Raw genomic sequence first — 19,564 nt, 5'->3', positions numbered from 1 at the left:
TGTGGAGGTCCTGTATTTGAAAACGTTTGGCACAATTCGGAAATGATGTATGGCTCTTATCCCTTTTGGCCTTATAATAGTGTTACTTATGCATGTATCTAATCTCTACCTCTGGACTGTAGGCACCTAGAATCTAGGTATGACTAGGTACCTAGTCACTACACAATAAGCTTTTCTTGGAAAAGACAGAAAGGGAGGAGGGGAAGGACAGAAGTAAGCTAGCCCTTCTCATTTGCCTCATGTATTTTCACAGATAAAAAGGAAATATACTTCACATTTGGCTACAGGGGCCAGTACTCTTGGCTTTTCTGTTGCTGGCTTCATAAGTCACCAGGGTGTTGGCACAAGAAGCACCAGATAAGGATAAAGAAAGAGAAGAAGGAAGCCTGGGTGGTAGTGGTGAGTCTGCAGTTTCATGATCATCCTGATGGATGTGTTGTAGCACCCCCACCCCAAACACACACACACACACATACATGGTCTCAGAAGAATCTCCCCATGAAGGACTGCCCTGGATGGAGGAAGCTGGTTGGAAACACAAGGCTAGTTAGCCTGTATGCATACTGCCATTGCCTTCTGTGTAGCTTCTCCTACAAGCAGCTGTTACTTAGTGTAATTAACCTGAAAGCCCAAATTTCAAGCTTGTTACCGCCAGTGGGTAACTGTAGGTCTTCAGCCCTTGGTCTTTCCGGGTGACTGTCCCCTACTCAAAAATCTCTAGGGCTGACTTACATGTGTTTGTGAATCAGACTGAGCCAATGCTCCTCTGAGCCAAGGTTCCCCCTCCTAGGGAATTTGATCCCTTCCGGAGGGCAGTCCACTTGGGTTGACTGCCTTCAGCTCCTCCATGGTCACAGTTTGATGCTCTGAGGTGACCACTGTCCTGGGCAAAGTAGTTTATGCTGGTTCCAGGGAAGTTTCCTCATCACTCTGGGTAACCTGAGGCTGGCAAGTGGATTTGCCAAGGCAGAAGATCAGAGATTGAGGTTTGGCAAAAGGGGCAAGCTGGTTTCACAACTTTTATCGCCAGCTACATCCTCATCATCTTTCAGTGAATTTCATCACTGGGGCTCTGGATTCCACGTGGCCAAAGGTAGTGACTCCTGTATTTGTTTGGAGCATCCCCTCCCCTACTCCTCACTGTGGAGCTGGGATGTTGAGGGGAAAATTCAAATCAGGTTTCACTTGAGGTGGTAAGTCATGGTGGTTCCTGTGGAGGTGTTCCCACGGTCTCCCCTCTTCCTTTTGCTGGATCACAATCCTGGATTGTTCAGTCTCTCCTTCAGGAATTTTTTCCAGAGTTAGCTGAGCCACTTAGGAGGAAGGGTAGCACTTGTCTCAGTTACATTTGTGTCCCTCACCCATCCCAGAGAGCCCTAAGCCTGATTCTTAGCAATACTGCCTTCGACTCAGACACTACTCTCTGATGCAACAAAAACAAAATCACAGCAGGCCTGCTTCGCTGAGTCTAAGCATTTTGCCTTTTGAGGGCTGGGATATGCTTCCTCTAAGTACAGTGGCCTCCAGTCATGCTGGACCATGCCCTGAGGGGCAGTGACTGGTCCATCTAACAACTGAAAGACTGGTAGGGATTTTGAGCCTCTTTCAGATGTCTTGAAGTACTCTTTGAAGACAGTGAAGGTGGCCTCCTTCTCCTCTAGGAAGCTGGAAGCCAGACTCAAAGCAGGATACTGAAGCTAGACCAAATAGGGCTTACTCAAGGCTGGCATAATCTGCACTGTGTCTTGTCACAGGTCCTTTCTGAAACAGGGTTTCTAATCATGATACAGGGGGAGACTTTCTCCCCTGTTTGCTGCTACATCCTAGGACACCACCTGCAAGGCTGGCCATACTTCTGAACACCTGCCTAATCCCTGTGCCTTCTCATAGCATCCTTCCTGCTACACCTACTCAGCCACCAGCTGTCCACCACCTTCTCCTTGACTCTATGTGGCCTGTGACAGCCAATGTTACAATTCTTCCCTCTTTTTCAGTTTGCTGAATATTATTCCTTACTGCCTCACCCCATGGGGGGCATATTCGGGGTCAGGGGCTAAAAACAACTGTAATTGTGGCAAAGATTCTGGCCACACCTGCCGCCTTCCACCTAGTCTTTCTCCAGCAAAAAGTCACTCTTAAAAATCTCTAAGCAATGCGGGGTAATTAAACATCACTTTCTAGGGACCATACTCTTTCCTTGTTTCTTCCTAGGGCAGAAGGGAAATGGACATTTTCTGCAAGTTCTAGACTAACTTTGTTCTCTTCTCTCCTGAACATCTGACGAGCATTCTCTATGCCTAAGGAGGAGTTTTAACCAACAAATAAATTGGCTCCAATCCCTAGGGCAGTAGTTAATTTCTGGTGCGGAAGTGCACAATCCAGGATTCAAATAACCCCAGAGAAACCCCACAGAATGCAGCTCAAACAACCCATAGGCCTCACAGAGGCTGGTTTAAGTGCAGTCTATCGTCACTGAATCACAAATTTAACTAGATCTTTAGCCCATATCTGGGTTATTTTAAAACCTTGATCCAATCCACCTTCTGAGTTTCCTCCTCCCTCCTGCAATGTTGTTTGGACATTCCAAGGAGAATCTTGCATCTTGCTCTATGACCTACCTGTGGCCCAGTTGTGGCCCCAGCAGTCACTAGTCTGAGCTGCGGCCATTGGTGCTACAGCTGGGCCACAGGTGGGTCATAGAGCACTACTGCCACTACCACTGCTATCAGAAGCCCAGCTTGGACGCCCTCCTACTTCGTGAGTTTATGACAGTGTGCTGCCATCTTGGCCACTGCTGTTATTATTTCAATCCCAAATGTTGAGTGCTGAAGGCAACCTGGCCTCAATGGCACTCTAAGAAGAGGACTCACTCTTTCCCTTTGTATGATATGCTCTGCTAGGTTGGGCCCACAGCAGGAAGGCTCAGTTCCCTGAAGTGTTAGGGAGTGTGAGTGGGCTTCTTTCCTTTTACTATAGCCTGTAATAGCAATAACTCCAGGGAGATTGCTGGCAAGATAGCCGAATAGGAACAGCTCCCATCTGCATCTCCCAGCGAGATAGATGAAGAAGGCGGGTGATTTCTGCATTTCCAACTGAGGTACCCAGTTCATCTCACTGGGACTGGTTGGAAAGTGGGTGCAGCCCACGGAGGGGGAGCTGAAGCAGGGTGGGGCGTGGCCTCATCAGAAAAGCACAAGGGGTCGGGGAATTTTCTCCGCTACCAAGGGGAAGCCGTGAGGTCTGAGCCTGAGGAACTCTGTCACAGATACTGCGCTTGTCCCACGGTCTTCGCAACACGCAGACCAGGAGATTCCCTCCGGTGTCTACCCTACCAGGACCCTGGGTTTCAAGCACAAAACTGGGTGGCCATTTGGGCAGACACTGAACTAGCTGCAGGAGTTCTTTGTTTCCATACCCCAGCGGTGCCTGGAACGCCAGCAAGAAAGGACCATTCACTCCCCTGGAAAGGGGTGCTGAAGCCAGGGAGCCAAGTGGTCTGGCTCGGCGTGTCCCACCCCTGTGGAGCCTAGCAAACTAAGATCCACTGGCTTGAAATTCTCGCTGCCAGCAGAGCAGCAGCCTGAGATCGACCTGGGAGGGTTTGAGCTTGGTGGGGGAAGGACATCCGCCATTGCTGAGGCTTGAGTAGGTGGTTTTACCCTCACAGTGTAAACAAAGTCGCTGGGAAGTTCGAACTGGGTGGAGCCCACTGCAGGTCAGCAAGGCTGCTGTGGTCAGACTACCAGATTTCTCTTATCTGGGCAGGGCATCTCTGAAAAAATGGCAGCAGCCCCAGTCAGGGACTTATAGGTAAAATTCCCATCTCCCTGGGGCAGAGCACTTGGGGAAAGGGGTGGCTGTGGGCGCAGCTTCAGCAGACTTAAACATCCCTGCCTGACAGCTCTGAAGAGAGCAGCAGACCTCCCAGCACAGAGTTCGAGCTCTGCTAAAGGTCAGACTGCCTCCTCCCGTGTATCCTGTCTGGGAGACAGCTCCCAGTAGGGGCTGACAGACACCTCATGCAGGAGAGCCCTGGCTGGCATCTGGTGGGTGGCCCTCTGGGATGAAGCTTCTAGTGGAAAGCTCAGGAAGCAATCTTTGCTGTTCTGCAGCCTCCGCTGTTGATACCCAGGCAAACAGAGTTGGGAGTGGACCTCCAGCAAACTCCAGCAGACAAGCAGCAGAGGGGCCTGATTATCAGAAGGAAAATTAACAAACAGAAACGAATAGCATGTCCACTCAAAGACCCCATCTGAAGGTCACCAATGTCAAAGACCAAAGGTAGATAAATCCACAAAGATGGGGAGAAACCAGTGCAAAAAGGCTGAAAATTCCAAAAGCCAGAACGCCTCTTCTCCTCCAAAGGCTCACAACTCCTTGCCAGCAAGGGAACAAAACTGGACAGGGAATGAGTCTGACGAATTGACAGAAGTATGCTTCAGAAGGTGGGTAATAACAAACTCCTCTGAGCTAAAGGAGCATGTTCTAACCCAGTGCAAGGAAGCTAAGAACCTTGAAAAAAGGTTAGAGGAATTGCTAACTAGAATAACCAGTGTAGAGAAGAATATAAACGATCTGATGGAGCTGAAAAACACAGCACAAGAACTTCATGCAGCATACACAAGTTTCAATAGCTGAGTCGATTAAGCGGAAGAAAGGATATCAGTGATTGAAGATCAACTTAATGAAATAAAGAGAGAAGACAAGATTAGAGAAAAAAGAATAAAAAGGAATGAACAAAGCCTCCAAGAAATATGGGACTATGTGAAAAGACCAAGTCTATGTTTGATTGGTGTACCTGAAAGTGACGGGGAGAATAGAACCAAGCTGGAAAACCCTCTTGAGGATATTATCCAGGAGAACTTCCCCAACCTAGCAAGACAGGCCAACATTCAAATTCAGGAAAATACAGAGAACACCACAAAGATACTCCTCGAGAAGAGCAACCCCAAGACACATAATAGTACGATTCTCCAAGGTTGAAATGAAGGAAAAAAATGTTAAGCATAGCCAGAGAGAAAGGTGGGGTCACCCACAAAGGGAAGCCCATCAGACTGACAGTGGATCTCTCTGCAGAAACCCTATAAGCCAGAAGAGAGTGGGGGCCAATATTCAACATTCTTATAGTAATAGCTCCAAAGTAATAATAAGAATAATTACATTTGTCGAGTGCTTACCACATACAGTTCTAAGTATGTTACCTGGGTTTACTCATTTCATCTTTACAGACATACTCTGCAATACTCTGCCATAGCTTTTTTTTTTTTTTTTTTTTCTGAGATGGAGTCTCACTCTGTCGCCCAGGCTGGAGCGTAGTGGTGCAATCTCAGCTCATTGTGACCTCCATCTCCCTGGTTCAAGCGATTTTCCTGTGTCAGCCTCCCGAGTACCTGGGATTGCAGGCATCCGTTACCGCGCCCAGCTAATTTTTGTATTTCTAGTAGAGACGGGTTTTCACCATGTTGGCCAGACTGGTCTTGAACTCCTGACCTCAGGTGATCCACCCGCCTCAGCTTCTCAAAGTGCTGGGATTACAGGCGTGAGCCACTGTACCCAGTCTGAAGTAGCTTCTATTACTAACACTCCCACTTTATAGATGAGGAAACTGAGGCATAGACCCATGAAGAATAAAGCTTACAGAGCTAGTGAGGAGCAAAGCTGGGCTTGGAACCTAGGCAGCCTGGCTGTAAAATGTGTGTCTCTAATGCCACACTATTCTGCCTTACATGTGTATGTGCTGAATGGTTGGATCATGGAAAGTTTCAGTGAAAACCATCATGCTGTCTTCCAGAACCACGTTCTCCTCTGAGGAGGATGAATGAAGGTTGGGTTTCAGTCATCATGCCTGCCCTTTTTTTCCTTTGTATTGTTTCTTAAGCATCTCAGAGTCCTCTCTTGGAATTTGGTTTCTATTTCCCCTCCCAATCTCCACCTCACTCCATATCATAAGACATGTCTGCATTCTGGAATATTAAACATGGACATGGCTCAAAGACTTTTCATAGAAGCCCCTTGTTCTCTTGATAAATTAATGGACATGTATAGGTGGGGGGAGTAAGCTGTTGTCTGCCTCCCCCAGCCAGCTGTATCTGAATTTCCACTCCAGCCAACCAGGACCTTTCTTGTAAAAATGTGGACTATTTCATTATTCTTCCCCAAGAGCAGAAGGCAAGATTTAAAGCCAAATTTCTGATAAGGCTTTGTCAGAGTTATTATTTTTCGTCTCCTACGAGCAGGTTTTATTGAGGGAGGAAGTGAAAGACGTTAAGCGATATCCAGAACATTTAGAAGTTGGCCAGAGCAACCCATTTTTCCCACTTTTGCACTGTTCTCATCAAACAGAGTAGAAAGATCAAGTAACTATAAAGGACTTGGCATCACCATGGTCCAATGCAGCTGTTCACACAGAACTGGTCTAAAAACAAAATGGCTCTTCCATTGTTTGCTTATTACTCACTTCGGATAGAGAATACAAGAGCAAATGACATTCTCCTTGGCTGAAAATGATTTTACTTCCATGCAGCTTCCCTGCAGAGCCTCTTCCCGCCTCCATAGCCTTCTCCACTGCTGTCTCGACTTGCTTTTACCCTTATACCATTTTGCATTCAAGCACATTAAATGCAGCCCATGTTATAAAGCCATTATTTATTCCCACATTGAAACACTGCAGGTCACCCAACACATGTTAAAGAGAGAAAACCCATCAACAAATAGGCCCTGTCCATTCAGCTCAATTGACATTTCCATTGTCTTTCACTGAGGTCTCCGCATAACAGTGTACACAAGGGAGGATGTGGCAAGATCATCCATTGGCTGCTGCGTGGCTTCTCTTCTGTAACTGAGCACCATTGGGCCAATGCTGAGGGGTTTTCTGGGCGTGTTTCCCTCCTTTGTCAATGTTAATGCAATGCCAAATGATAAAGATGCCCTTTGGCATTCAACACTCTTAGCCTTTAATAATAAACACTTTCTGCATCTCAAATTGCTGCTATACATGAACAGGTTTTAGTCAACCCCTGAAGTGAACATGTACCTTCTCATTACAGGGCAGCAGTAGTGAGAAAGCAATTCACTAAGCCATAGGGCTGGCAATCACCCATATTTTCTGCTATGAGTAAATAACTTCAATTGATTTAATCATAAAAGAATAACAGGAAAACTACATTGATTTCCAAATCCCTAATGTGAACATCAGACTCTATTGACTAGGCTGCGTCCAAGGAGGTTGTAGCCATTTGTATGAACTCAAGAAACATCAATACTTGATTATTACTCGAACAAAAAAAATGACAATTTGGACCTATTTCAAAATGGATTGAAGTAATATTATGCAGGGTGATTGGGCAATCTAGAGTGATATAAGTGATAATACGCCGCAGTGCTCATTAGGTTAAAAAGAACAAAATCCATAAATTCTGGCGAACAGTTTTCTTGTTAATTGTAATAAGTCATTCACTTTCTATAGTAACAGTAATAACACACTAGACCTCTGTTTCTATTAAAGTAACCAAATGGGCTTGTCGAAAATTCATCTATTGCTCACGTAAATTTAGCTGCTAAGATCTTTGCACATAGAAAATCTCTCCATAAAAATCTGCAGATTTTGTTTCAAACCACCCTTAAAAGAGCATTGGTTTCCCTGACAGAAACTGGTCAATTGAGGTGTAAAAATAATGTCAAAAATATTTAAGGAATATTTAATACAAAAAATGCAAAAGAATATAAATGTGCTTTTTATTTTAATACAGGAAAAAGAATGTTGGATGGAAGAGTTCAGTAGGTGAACGTATGTATTAAGTAGAGATCACCTAAACCAGGACACTTTTGAGAGTGAGGAGAGGCACTATTAATAAGAGGCCAGGACAACAGGCATAAGCCAGGACTATTCCAGGCAAATTGAGACACAAGATGACTGTGGAGTTGGGGAGACTGACTATAAACTCTGTCTCTAAGTGACTTTGAAACTCTAAGCAACTCATCCACTAGTTTTGGTTCCTTACTTGCCTGCAAAATGAGATAATCTACAATCTCACAGATCTCTTCCAGCTTTAAAGATCTGGCTCTCACAGCAAATAGAATGGTGGTAGCAAGGGACTGGGGAAGAACGTAATGGGGAATTATTGTTTAATAGGTACAGAATTTCAGTTTTGCAAGATGAAAGGAGTTCCAGAGATGGTTGGTGATGATCGTTGCACAGCAATGTGAATGTACTTGATGTTACTGAACTTAAAATATACTTAATACTACTGTACTCAAAAATGGTTAAGATGATATATTTTATGTCACATGTCTTTTACCACACTAAAAAAAAAATCTGACTCTAAACCAAATGATATGAGTGATTTTAATGTCATCCTTCTTTGACTAGTTACATTTTACTGCAAATGTTTCTTAACTATTATCTCAGTAGCAATAGTTTCTTTTACTCTTTTTATTAAAGAGTAAAAGAAATTACTAAGCTTTACTGAAGCAAACAATGATTATTTTAATATAAATTCTTGTCGATTACAGAAAAGATAACATGTAGGCTGTCTCCCATTCAAAAGACCCAAAATCCCTGATAATGTTTAAACATGTAAAAGATTGGTGAGCCCCATATTAAACACTTAGCACATGCTGAGAATTCTAAGCAACTCAGTGGTTATAAGTAAACTGGTATTGTACTTTGTGTGTGCCTAGCATACAACTAGGTCTACTGGGAAGTGGAAGTCATATAAAAAAGAATTATCTGTCCTCAAGTAGCTTACATTGTTGTTAGAGAAATGAAATTAACACACAAAATAATTACTGAGTCATACTCCAGAGGGGATAATTGACTCCAAAGTTGAAAGAATATGCTGGGAATTTAGAAAAGGCTGAAATCAAAGAGGATTGGATTATTCAGAAGTGATTATGAAGTTTGTAATTAGAATGTGGACTAGGCTTTGAAAACTATATGAAGTTTGGCCAGATGGGAAGGGATCAGTAAGATCTTCTAAGCATGAGAATCAGTATGAAGATGAACATGCAGAAAGGGGAATTGTGTCACTGGCCCAGAGACATGTGCTAGCATCTCATGGGAATATGCTTTGGTTAGGGGAAATCAGATAGAAGAGCATTACAAAATAAAATAATAGTTTAGGCATTAGGTGGAAGGAAATATAGTGAATTGCTGTGTTTAAGTATCAGAAGCTTGTAACATGTGGCAGGAAAGATTATTTTAGGTGCATGTGTACACAGTATTAGGGAACATTGAATCATTTTATGAGAAAGTTATTCCCCTTTCAGTTCTTTTAATTGTACTAGTAAAACTTTGCCACATCTACATCACTTGTTAATTTCCCTTTGTAGGAAAAGAGAAAACAAACCTCAGGAACAACACCTTTGGCTGGCAAACTATCCACATAATAAATTAATAACATAGTGTTTCCATTGTACTGACTTTAAATTAATTATCTTCTAATTCCATTAAGTGATAATGGTTTTCTCTTCATGACTGTGATATAGCGTTTACTTTAAAAATACATTTTTTTAGAGCTGAACAATGACCAATTCATGAAGTGATATAAACAGTACGAAGATCTGAGAAAAGTTTTGAAGGTGGCCTGTGATAGAAAGAGCACAGATCCTCAAAACGAAAGCCTGGCTCTGATTCCCACTTCTGTAGCTTATTAACATTGACCCGGAGTAAAACACTTACTCTCACTGAGCCTCAGTTTCCTTGTCTGTCAAATGAGGGGTTGGGTGAGATGATCTCCAGGGTCTCCTTCTACTCACAGTTGCGTGATTAAAGGGCTATTCAGCAGACAGTGACAAGATGAAAGTGGCATTTAAAGAAGATTAGTCTGGCAGTGGCAGGAAGGTGAGATTGGAGAGGAAAAAGCTGAGGTCACGGAGGCCAGATAGGTGGCCATTTCCATAATCCAGGAATGAGCCAAAAAGGGCCTTGGCTAGGATGATGGTGCTGAGACTTTGAGAGATGAAGAGACATGGAAGACATTTCAAAGGAAGAGTTGACAGCATTTCATAACTAAATAGTGAAAAGACATAAAAATGATTTGGGGATAACAAACTTGGTGAAGTGAAAAGGGAGACTGTTTAACAAAATCCTGTGTTGGAAAGAAGAGCTTGTCTGGTTTTAAAAATCATGAGTTTGGGCTGATTGCAAGATACTGGTATGGAAATGCTCCTAGGACAGTTGAAATATAGGACTGCCACCTAGATAAAAAGAATGATGTGGAAATATAGATTTAAGGGTCTTCTGCACTGAAATAATGAACAATTTGCTTGAGCGAGCTCAAAACAAGAATAGCAGAAAGTCCAAAAATTGAATTTTAGAATATGACGCCTATTGTTAAAAAGGCCAGGAGAAGCAAGAAAGACCAAACAAAGAAACAAAAATGGAATTTTCAGAGTATGAAAAACACCAGAAAGCAGAATGCTCAGAGTGTGAGAGAAGTCAGAATGGTGTGGGGTTCTGCAAACCAAGAAATAAACCAGTTCTCAAAAGATGAGTTGCATTGAAGTACAGAAAGTCACGCAAGGAATAGGGGCTCTGGGGCCACAGCAAAAGCTTGACTAATGTCATTAATGCCCTTTGTTTGAGCAGAAAGCATCAGAGTGGTAACAGTTGGTTAAGACTAAGAGGAGATTAAGAAGCCCGTTAGAAGGGAAAACTCAAATTACAAAAATCATAATGTCATTTTGCACTCCGTAAATACATACAACTATAATTTGTCAATATAAAATCTTAAAACTTTATGTAAAAAATTTTAATTCGAGGTAAAAACACAGAAATTTGGTAGGAAGAAGGAAGAGAAAAATAAGATACTGGCAAGAGAAAAGCTGCAGATTCATGGAAAGTTTCTTTTTAAAATATATGAAAGATGGGCATGGTGGCTCACAGCTTCAGGTGCCTTAAGTGGGAAGATCACTTGAGTTCAGGAGTTTGAGAGTATAGACGTTGATGACCATGCCTGCAAATAGCCACTGCACTCCAGCCTGGACAACATAGCAAAACTCCATATGTATGTGTATATATGGGAGACTATAATTCTGATAACAGAGGAGGATCTAACGCTCTTGGGAAGAGATTCATGGAAGGTTCTAGAAAGTAAAGTGAGATAAATTGTGGACTCCGCATTGTGAGGTTGAAGTTATGAATATGGCCCAACCCTTGAATCACCCAAGGGGCCCCATAATTAACTTCAAAGAACGAGGCCTCATGTTTATTTCATTTTCCCCAGCACATCTTCAACCCAGTTTAGGTGCAAAAAAACACTAAAAAAGAAATTAGTGTTGAAGGTCTGAATTTTGGGGGGGGCAGACTTTTATTGTAGATTCAGTCCTTCAAGACCTTCCAATCTCAATTGGCCTCTGGGGTTGAGATGGACATGCCCTTTTCCTACAGAAAATCTGGAACATCCTGACTTCCTTGTTCTAGCAACTTAAGTGTGAAGCTGGGGCACTCACATTATCAAGCCATGATAGACTTACCACCCTGGAGAGGATGAGCAAATGCTGTTTGAGTATTTCACACATGCTCAGTGGTTACAGCAATTGCCTTTTATTGTAGGTGTGGTCATTTCCAGAAGGCTACAAAACGCTGTGAGCCACGATCTCAACTCATGTCAGAAAATAAATCAGGCTGCTGTGGGACAGGAGTTGTCACCAGCTATAGAAGAATCTAAAAATACAGGGGCCAGATTGTCAACCCATACAACTCTAGGGGAATTCCCTGTACCAAAGCTGTATAATACATTTACCTGAACAAGAAATCCCAGTAGACACTGTGCCCAGATGCTCTGATGCCTATAGGAAGGTTTCTAGATTTAACACCTATTATCCCTGAAAACAATGAAAGAATGGGAGACTGAATCGAGTTTCCTAATATTAATTAAAATTGTAATTCTGAACATATTGTCTAAATTTAGTGTTAAGCGATATATCATATTAAGAACACAGATTCTTTGCATCGTGAAATTCTGACTCCTCCATTTATTCGTGGCAGGTTATTTAACTCTCTTGTGCCCTAGTTCTTTCATGTGGAAGGTGAGAAACCTCATTGGTTTGCTGGGAGGATTCAGTGAATTGATATATTTAAAGGCTTACAACAGTGTTGACATATAGCAAGCTCTATGTACCCTTGTTAGCTACTTATGATCTGATAGGTGGATATATACCCACAGTGAATTTGGAATTGGGTCATAAACAAAAATTAATTTTTCCTGGAGATTGGTCTTAATGTTACCTCAGAATCCACTTTACTGACTTTTCCTTCTTTTGTTCATGCTATTCACTCCCTCCTCCAGTCCTCTCCGTCAAGTATAGGAATAATTGAAGCTACATAGAACTTTTTAAAACTTTTACGCATTTCTGTGCATGTGTGAAATCAAAGATAAGAATGAAATAGTGTCTCCAAGTTTCTGACAGATGCTAATCTTTGGAATATAAGAACAAGAAATCAGAACTCCCAGTAATTCTTGAGAATTCTCCAACACATGTTATTCTAAGATAGTCCAACATTGATCATATTCTTTACTCATTATCACAGATATCTTTAAAAGGTTATTTAGTAAATAAGAAATGTTAAGTTTGTAAGTAATATTGTTTTAAACTATCAAAGTACAAAAACTTTGATAGTTTGTGTACTTTGGTACAAAGAACTGTAGTGTATAGAGAATATTCAAACACTGGCAAAAACTGTGATCGTTATTAGGTGGGATGAGCAAAACATAACATTCAGACCTCCTGGCAAGGTTAACAGCACTACACAGAACCACACATCAAAACTGCCAATGTAAGATCTTAGTTCACTTTCAAACTTGTGATTTCTTGGATTTCTTATTTCATAAGATTTGAATAAAGTATGCTATTCCTATAAATTTATTAATACTTAGCAGCAGACAGGGCCACCATCACAGGCATGTAACAGCTAGAAGCAAGACTGATGGTTAGATCATGTTGATTCTTTTCATTGATACCATGTCCCAGTTTCTAAAGTATCCACCTTAACCTTCTACTTTCTCTGTCAATGTTTTCTGTTCTAGTTTTTGACTCAAAGCCAGATTCCTTCAACCCAGTTACACTATGTTGATTGTTATGCTATAATTCTTAAAGGAAGAGTTATGATACTTTTATTCATTTTCCCAATTTCTTAATTGATTTTTCTCAAGATTCAACATTTAGAAAAACAAATTTCCCAATAAAATCCAGAAAGGAATTCCCACATGGCAATTCAAGAATGGACTTGACTGGAAGGACAAAACAACAAACAGCTCATAGAGGAAGGGTGTCCACAGAGGGCGACTTACCAGAAAGCTAATGAAAGCTGAAGTTGTGGGCCCCTGACTTGCTCCAACCCTTTCTGAGGACCTGGGAAGGGACCCTACAATATGTGCACATGGTCAAAATATTTTGTACCAAAAATATGTACAACTATTATATATCAATACAAAATTTTAAAAAATCATACTACTTCAAAAGTAAAAATTTGTTTTGGTATTCTTTCATTAAAGATGGCTCTCTAATTATATGACTTTCAACTCCACAATATCTGAATCCATTCCTGGATGCCATGGGGAGGCAGCTATAACACCAATATCAAAAAGATTAGCTTTGTTAGATGGAGCCTGGTGAAATAGGATAATATAGTCCATGCTCCATAAACTCAGTTGCATACAAAAACAAGGAAGTGTAGAGTGTGAGGCAGCAGGGAGAGGTGGGGCCTGTGGTGACTGTCACAGGACATTCCCTTCTGAGGGGACCTGCCACCTACTCCACTCAATCTAATTGATACCATATGACAATGAGGCCCCAGTTAAGTCAGATCATACAATTATTCAAGAGAATCTAGAAATCTTAATTTGTATATGAATCTCCCAGTTTCTGAATCTTAGCAACTAATGAAACATGTTTTAGATATTGTACTGGCCAAACAAAACGTGTCAGTGAAACATGGTATTCTACAAATTGGCTGCTGGCTCACAATCGTTAAATAACTAATCTCTTTGAGATCTCATAGCCCCAAGAGTAAGTCCATTCACACCAAATAGCTAGTCTGAGGCAAATCCTTCTCCACTCCACAGCCCATCCTGAGGCTTTGCCCTCGCATAGTGGCATCTTCCATTTCCCGTCTATAACCCGTCAAAACCTGATTCCATCAGTGGTCCCTGATTTCCCCAAAATGATAGAAGAGATGCTACCTAACTAAAAAAGTGGGTTACAAATGGGAGTGCTTTTTAGAATGATTCACATCTTAAAAGAGAACACTTATAGTGGCTTATGCCTGTAATCCCAGCACTTTGGGAGGCCAAGGTGGGCAGATCACTTGAAGCCAGGAGTTAGAGAGAGACGAGCCTGGCCAACATGGTGAAACCCCATCTCTACTAAAAATATAAAAAGTAGCTGGGCATGGTGGTGTGTGCCTGTAGTTCCAGCTACTTGGGTGGCTGAGGCAGGAGAATCGCTTGAACCCAGGAGGCGGAGGTAGCAGTAAGCCGAGATCACACCACTGCACTCCAGCCTGGGCAACAGACTGAGACTTCTTGTCAAAAAAAATAACAACAATAATAACATTTTTTTAAAAAAAGAGAAAGCTTGTGAACCCCAAGCCACTTTCAAGTTGCCTGAGGGAATAAAATAAGATGTACTGCACAGCTTTCCAGGAGACATTTAGGAATCAAGAATCTTCTTGGATTTCCTAAATTCCATCAGCATCTAATACACGCTAAGGAGCAGGGATAGCTCTACCTCACTCATTCATTATTTTATTCATTAAGAAAATGGGGTTTAGTTTATACCATGTGCTAGGCACAGAGATGGGTCACAGGAGCAAAAGACAGACAGGCCTAGTAAGAGCCATGTTTTCAAGGTTAGCACAAACGTGTTAAAGAAAACAGATAAGTAAAAGGGCCGTTATATTGCACTGCCTCAGAGTCTAAGACTGAGACTCTTCAGAGGGGGCTATAGACCAATGTCCCATCCTTTCTAGTTCCCTCTCCTTCCTTTCTGCCACCCTGTAGGTCTTCCCTCACTCCAGGCCCTGCTTCCCCCTGTTCTTAACTCTCAGGTGTGATAGAGCTTCCTAACCCCATGACTGGCCTCTCCGTACAACCTGGTTTCTACCAGGACTATGAATTTAGCAACTGGGTACCACTGGCCCACCCTTGTCTCTAAATGCCTTTGGTTTTCTCACCTGCAAACTGTGACTTATACTGTTCCTCCAAACAGTAATGTCATTGGCTTGTTCCTTTGCCATCGCTCTTGTGCTGTTCTGCTTTCCTGTTAAATTAGTTGATTCTATTTCTACTTTTGTTATCAATCCACAAGGTCCAGAGTCATGTCTTTTTAATCTGCGCATTCCCCAGAGTGTTTGTGGGTTTGTGGTTTTGGTGCTCAATAAATGTTGATGTAAGTGTAATATCCCACCTTTCAATCTGTTTGTAGAAATCCTAACTATCCTTTGAGGACTAAGTAAAGTGCTGTCTTTGTCGGGCAGCCTTCTCTGATCACCTCAGCCTCAGAGAATGGTCTCTTCTTGCTTGGAATATCTAGAGTTTTGGGTTTTAACTGCTGTCACTGCCCTCCTCACACAGGGCTTTGTACTGTAAGCACTGTGTACATATGTCTCAGCTCTACTAGAATAATTTTTCTGAGGGTAGGTGGAGTTTCTTCAGATCTTGCCATGCCCCATAGTAAATAGCATGTGGCATTGCCCATAGTTGGATTTCAATGTGTATGTACTGAATTAATGTGACTGAACAAATTGATGAACTGAGTAAATGAATAGGGCAGGTTTTGAGGAGGTAGTCAGACCATAACTGATTCTGCCAAACTACCCCCTTCATTTATGCTTAGATTTCAGAGTTTGATACATAGTTTACATGGGTGTTTTTATGTCTCATAGGCACCTAGAAAAATAATGATTGTCATTCATTTAATTTCCCAAGTAACCAAGAACCACAAGTCCTTTTGCGTTAAATCCTTATTGAAGAATGTTTTTATGATAACAGGTAGAAAAGTTCATTATGATGTCCAGATCATTACACAGTCTATACAATATTAACTCTTCAACAGCTATGAAGGTGCTTAAGACTCTTCACTTTTACTGAGTTGAAAACAGGTAGCTGTACTTTTTACATTATGTCTGTAACATTTTTATCTGTCTTCTCTTACATGTTGCTATTGCTACTTCCAGTAGCCTTCTCCCTTCCTCTCTCATCAATTTAGCTTATTTAATCAACAATTGTTTATTGACCATCTATTATGTGTCTTTAAATCTGCTATGGACCTGAAAAGCAGACATCTCAGTTTGTTCGAGTAGCATTGAAAAAATAAATTTGAGTGCAGAATCGTGTATTATTAGTAAAACAACCACACTTCGGTGTATGGATTTTGGAAACTCTATTTTGGATTCAGAGTGAGGAAGTAGATATCTCACTCTCGGCTATATTCCAGAGAACAAAGTCAGTTGAGTAATTAACTAGGGGATGAGTACCATATGACTGGACTGATAGTCTCTAAAACGGATTTGATAGCCAAAGAGATGAAAGGATTGACTCCATTCCTCAGAGAAACCAAGTTGCAATTCAGCATCCTGACTTCTCTCCTCTTGATTTTGCCATTAAAGCACGTTATCTCCTCATAATAAATCACTGGAGAGGTTGTTAGAATAATGGAGGAGAACAAGGGAAAGTGGTATTGAGGAAAGAATAAGAAAACCATAAAACCATACTTTGCAAAGACTAATAACATGATATAGTCGAGAAATTAACAGGGTTGTTTTTTGTTGCTCTTCCTTTCTGGCAAGAAAAAAAAAAAGAGTGGCCAGTTACACAACATTTCTCATGAATATTTTCATAGCCACAGAACAGACAATGTAATACTTTCAACAGTAATGGATTACAGATCTATCTAAAATATAACAATAGCTCACAAATCAGTGTTTAGGGCAATAAACAGCTGCATCATCAATTTCTACCTCAGACTCATGAGTGATTACACTTTGTATCTCTAGAAGTCCATAGACTAACTATTGGAAATGAAAATAATGTGCCATTGATTTGAGCAGCCTTTTAGAATACAGGAATAATGATCTGAGGGATTTTTAATTATCTAAACTCCACCAAGAGCCCTTGAGAGCTTTTCAAAAAAAGAACATGACCCAATATGTAAAAGGTGCCTGAGAAAATGTGATGTGCTTTGGACGAATTTAGATTCTATAGCAAAGAGGCTAACATAATGCAGAGAATTGAGTCCGTTGTGCCTTAGAGGAGACTGGGCAGAGAAACTTTCAAGAAAGACAGATGAATACCCCGTACAGGAATTTTTATACTGGAGTAAATAGTATGCAGCCATCTTGGTGGTTACAATTTTACTATCTGCATATGCCTGAGGACTGTTGCAAGTCGTAAACACATGCCAAATGACACCAGAGACAAGTGTGGGTATTGGCTGCCTTTTCACCTTGTATCCACCTCTGTGTTAAGTAGCTGATGCGATGGGCTTTTTTTTTTTCCCTTGCACCTATAAGCCAAAGTCATTGTCCTGTCAGTGTGTAATGCTTTTATATTTTGGAGTGCTAGCCACCAAATTTTTCCGCTGCATAATGGATTGGCAGCTGCATCCATAGTCCGACTTAATGTGTACAGGAGGGGAGAAAGAAAGGAAATTGGGTCCAAGACAAAGGAAAGTGAAGACGACGTTTTCTATTTGGAATGCTGGTCCTGAGCCCCTCTCAGTGAAGAGCTTCTTAGGCTGTCCTGGGCAAGCTATTTTGTTTCTCCTCCAGTGATTTCAGAGCCCCAAGGCTCATCAAAATGGCAAATATTTTTCAATGAGTCTGTCACCCCTCAAATTTCTGAAGAGCTGAGCCCTGGAGGAAACTGATATGATGCACACCTACCCTTAGCTCCACTTGCAGTGTTTCCTAAGCCCACTTTTGTCTGGTTTCTAATCCATCAGGTATTAATGTTAATCTGATATTTCTGAAGTGCTTCATGGTGTTTGTCTATGAAAGGGGCTGTGGAAAAGCAGGATGATGGATTGGCTGTGGATTTGACAGGAATTCAAATCTGAAAAACAAGCCTACTTATCTGAAGGTGCCAAATAACCATCATATGTTTCCCTAAAATGAGAGTGATATATAAAAATCTTGTAAGATGGGGACACTAATTTCCATGTTTGCTACATAATTTTAGCGCTCCCATAAACCTGTAGTAGCTTTAACAGAAATATGGCTGGATGAGGCATATTTTATTCTTCAGTATGCAAGCCTAATGAATAGAAACTTTAACACGGTCTTAAATAGTCCCTGCTTCCAAACTTCGTTAAGTATTTTTAAAACATATACAGTTTGTGCTCTACCTTTAATATTTGGGAGGGATAATCTAGTATTTGGTTATGTTTTATAGGATCAGGACTAGTGTGAGAAGACAAACTGCGAATCTTAGAATGAAGGCTTCTGCCCAAAGTATGGCCCAGCCTTATGGATTTAAAAGAAAGTCACCGAAATCAGCATAGCTCCTTACTTTGCCAAACATGATAATTTTATAGAAGCGGCCTCTTATTCTCTCTCCCCCATCCATGAACTTCCGATGATGGTCCCCACCCTGAGTCTTTGGTAAATCTGTCCTATGGGTACTCCATGGGGCCTATGTTAAAGGTGAGAGTTTTAAGTTCTTTTTCATCTCAGAAATGAAACTGATGAATTGAGCTAAAAAATGTCCTATATTAAGCTAAATTCTATGTAAGCAAAGCTTAAGCATATATGCTTATGTATATAGAAGAAAAGTATGTTTTATCCTACTGAATTTTTAAAATAAGCTGTTCCTAATATGAAACAAATATACCACATACCAAAAAAAAAAAAAAATAGAACATTCAGATAAACAAAAGGACAAAATGGAAAGATAATCACATTTAACCTTTGGTGTCCATCTGTTGAGGTTTATACTTAGATAACACAACCATTCCTCAGTATCCTCTGGGGCTGGTTCCAGGGCCCCCACAGATTTTGTGGGTTCTCTATTCTGTTCCATTTTTCAAATATTTTTGATCTGTAGTTAGTTGTATCTGCAGACACAGAATCTGCAAATATGGAGGCTGACTGTATATAATGATAGATAGCTGATTTTTACATATCAGGCTTGAGTATAATGAAATATACTTAAATATAATTAAAATACATATTTTTAGATAATGGTGGTGTTTGCACAACACTGTGAGTGTACTCAATGCCACTGAACAGTACACTTAAAAATGGCTAAAATAATAAGTTTCATGTCTGCTTTATCACAATTTTAAAAATACACATTTTTAAAATAAAATGAGATGCTAAAGAACATGCTCCTTTGTTATTCCATTCTTATTTTAACCTGATATATTACAAGTACTGTATCTCTCCATGTCAGCCAATACAATTCAAGAACATCATCTTTAATGGCTATAAAATATTCTGCTTTGTGGGTATGTACTTTAGATTATTTAAATCAGGGATTCTCACTCTGGCTGCATATTATAGTCACTTGGACAGTTTATAAAATACAGATGATCAGGTCTTACCTCATAAAAGTCTTATTTAATT

This window comes from Pongo pygmaeus, chromosome 6 (assembly GCF_028885625.2).
Source record: "Pongo pygmaeus isolate AG05252 chromosome 6, NHGRI_mPonPyg2-v2.0_pri, whole genome shotgun sequence".
Taxonomy (NCBI): domain Eukaryota; kingdom Metazoa; phylum Chordata; class Mammalia; order Primates; family Hominidae; genus Pongo; species Pongo pygmaeus.
The sequence above is the reverse complement of the archived record's forward strand: the minus strand, read 5'-3'. Positions refer to the sequence as shown.